Source organism: Sesamum indicum, linkage group LG3 (genome assembly GCF_026168435.1).
Source record: "Sesamum indicum cultivar Baizhima isolate 11 linkage group LG3, ASM2616843v1, whole genome shotgun sequence".
Lineage (NCBI taxonomy): Eukaryota > Viridiplantae > Streptophyta > Magnoliopsida > Lamiales > Pedaliaceae > Sesamum > Sesamum indicum.
Window position 1 is genome coordinate 21,094,065 of NC_142659.1, and position 3,856 is coordinate 21,097,920.

Below are 3,856 nucleotides of genomic sequence, written 5' to 3' on the forward strand. Positions count from 1 at the left end.
GGGGTGGTGGCGCAGTTGGCTAGCGCGTAGGTCTCATAGCTATGTTGAGTGATCCTGAGGTCGAGAGTTCGAGCCTCTCTCACCCCATGTTTTACCCTTTTTTATATATTTCTTGGTACTTTTTATAACTACAAAAACTAATAATACAATTAATATAAGTATTTCATTTTTAAAAATTATGCAAATACATGAAATGTGCCACACTTACTAGTAATAAATAATAATTTTTCATATTTTAAAATATATTATAAATAACAGTAAAATATATAAACCATTACATTACACTAGAAAAAGATATAGAAAGAAAAGAAAACTAATCTCTCAATTAATGGTAAATTTAGAAAGCCCAATAAGTTAGTTATCTTATTCGTTGAGTGCATTTTTGGGCTCACAAAAAATTAGTGCGGCAGTGTCATCAACTGTCGTTTCTGAGTACGATCATTACTATACATGAGTCACTAATTATATTTAACGACAATTTTGTGCATAGTTTTTTGTCACTAATTCTTACTAGTAATAATTTTTTTACAAAATAATAGTAATTATTAAAATCATGAACTTCATCCTTATGATAAAATAAACATTCTTGTCAGTAAATATATATAATTAGTGATAATATTAAATTGTCATTTATGATTCCTTTTGTCACTAATTTTTTTTTCATAGACTCGTATTAGAATCCTTTATAATTAGTTTCCATTTTGTAATTCCTCATTCTTTTCTCTATTTGTTTTTCTCTCTTCTCCTATTCTCCCTTTTCTTCCCATTTCTTGTGTTTGTGCTTATTTTGTGCTATTGTGCATGTTCTCCAAATTCTAATATTGGTAAGCCCTTGAATAGCCTAATCATAATTTGAGTGTATTTTCCATTTTATTTGCAGCTTTTCTTCACAAATGGGCTCTTTTGAATTTTTGAGTTAATTTTCTTAATATAGTTTGATTAAAGTCTTACTTCATATATATAAAGAACAAATAAAACATAGATCATAAATGACTATAAAACATTAATATTATGTTTGGATTTATATTTTGAGTGCTCTACTTTTGTTTTTCTTTTTTGAAGATAAAAAGAGAAAATTTGAGATAAATAGGTATGTTGGATTTATTTTTTGATATAACTTAAAATAGCTTAAAATATATATTGTATGTATGATTTTGTTTTTACTGTTTATTATCAAATCTTATCTATTCAATATGTATTTTATATATGTATATATGATTTTATTTGTAGGTAAGTTGAATTGTATATATTATAGTTTCATTTAAAAATAAAATCACAGAAAATAGAGTGCCGGACTCTGGATATCACGCTTCAATATGCTAAGGTTTGAAGAAGGTCGACAGAAGAGTAGAACACTAGCAGATAGCAATGATGGCCAACCCCACGTGGAATTTCCCCCATGAAGTTCACGGTGGAGGAGGAGGCGATACTGTAGCAGAATTGCCTGATGCTCGATGTGAATCTTATGTGCAAGAGGGCGAGGGAAAAACTTATTCTACTAAGACGGGATAAGATAGTTGGGAAATGTTTAAAAAAATGCATTAACGATAATGCCAATGTATTTAAACAGTTAAAATAGCCCAAAACAATGTGCACTAATATTCATGCCAAACGGTAGTTCATATTAAGTTATTTTTTAAATTTGATAATGAGATGTAAAGTCTATTTAGTACGATGGGTACGATAAATCTCGTATTGTATCATCCCAATAATTTTTTGGTAGATTATGGATAAATCTTCTAACTTTAAGTGCTAATTATGTGCATGAACATGCTGAAATATGTATATATGCATGGAAATGATAGACTATTTGTGGCACAAATGAATTGTACTGAAAATTAGGAACTATGTGCAACTTTATAATTTCAAAACATGTATTAAGGGGAGAATTTCAATTTGTCTCTAACTTATTATGCTCAACAAGTTTTTTTATATTAATTTCGAGTCCATGACAATAAATATATAACTGACTATGGATAATTTTAAGTGCTAATTTTCTTTTTGGGTAGATTATGGATAAATCTTTCAAATTTTAAGTGCTAATTATGTGCATGCACGTGCAAAATATGTATATATGTGCATGGTAATAATGGACTATATGTTGCACACATTAGTGAAAAATTGGAACTATGTGCAGCTTAATAATTTCCAATAACACATTTTCTTTAAGGGGAGAATTTCAATTTGCCTTTGACTTATTATCCTCAACAAGTTTTTAATATTAATTTTTGGTCCATGTCAATAAATATACATCTAATGAAAACATTAGAAATGACAAGAAAAGAAGCAAAAACACAACACGTAAGACAACAACCCGTTGTTATTTTTCGATACGAGATAAATAAATAATAAAATAAAGAGTGATTAAATATATGACGGAGTTATTTAATAAAATACGTATTGTTTTTAGTACTTAAAGGTGTTGAACAATAAATAAAATAATATCATTGTTGTAATTAGTTATTTACTTCATATAGTCAGAAATCGAATATATGCTGTTTGATATAGACAATATATATATATATCGTTCAATAGATCCATGCATATATATATGCTCGACATACCTTTCTTTTCTTTTCTTTTTTTCTTTTTCGGTAGTTGCATGTTCTGCATACCAAACTCCTTGAAGACCACTAGTCTAAGTACATATGCACGCGTTTAATCGGTAAGAACAAATCATTTTTATTAGAAAATTACATGTTCGATTCCACATATCCACATATATATTGGCATTCATGGGAAATTAGTAAGAACTAGTAAGCAACCTAGGGCCTCGAAAGTATGTCCCGATTCACTACAGAAAAATAGACCATTCATTATATTATAAATGACTATGACTTAAAAAGTTATGATAAATCAATATTATCTACTACAGTCACACGTCTACAAATTAATACAAAAACTTAAATTTTGATCATGATTAATCAACACTCATTGTGATTTTTGTTACGGTAAAAACATTTGCCGTTAATTTTAGTTGTGACTAGTTTTTTTGACCTCGTCTGATTAATAACAGTTGCACAATTGTAATTATTAGCGTCGGTCATAATTTATATTTCAATAAATTTATAATAATTAACTATAACAAAATGATATATGTCTTGAGTGATTCGGAACGATGACTGAAACAGAAACTGAAACCATACAAGTATTAGGAGCCACTAATTTCTTTCACGTGGAATTGACTTAAGAGGAGCCGCCGCTGCTGAAGTCAACGGCGAAGACTTGACTAAAAGCTAGCCAATTAGAAAATCGGTATTAATTAATTAATTAATTAATTACTGACAATTTACCAAGAATGGGGAATATATATAGAAAAATACACAAAATAAAATATTAATTAAACAAATAAATAGCATAAAGTGTAGGATTAATTATACTTAGATCTTCTCTGAAAATGCAAAATTACATTTTCTTCCAAAGAAGTTCTGAAATTATATGTACAAATTTACTGTTTACATTTAACTCCTTTTTGTTGGATTTGAACAAAAAATGCTGACTTTAACAAAAAATTACATGAAATTTTTAATTTTACTCCTCAATTTAATGTTCCTATGTAATAATTTTGTACTTATAAGTAAAAAATATGTAATGGTGTTAACCTTACTTTATATATATTACATTTATCATTTTATAAGTGTAATGGTATTATTACACATTTTTAAACGACGAATTTAAATGTAATTAACCCTAAACTATATTAAAAGTTAATGGAATTAAAATAAATTAAATGCCTTTCTCACTTCACGTACCAACCATGCATGCATTTTTTAAATAAAATCATTGACGAGTATAGTACGTACTTCTTTACCTGTCTATAAATTCACTTAATTATCATCTGGATCCGCAGGTTGCA

At 28.0% G+C, this 3,856-nt stretch overlaps 1 non-coding gene across 1 annotated transcript; it reads left to right on the forward strand.

The window, feature by feature from the left end:
• Positions 1–87, forward strand: TRNAM-CAU (transfer RNA methionine (anticodon CAU)). The gene is given in 2 exon segments: positions 1–38; positions 52–87. It is a non-coding gene; the product is annotated as a tRNA-Met (tRNA).
• Positions 88–3,856: the final 3,769 nt, after the last annotated feature.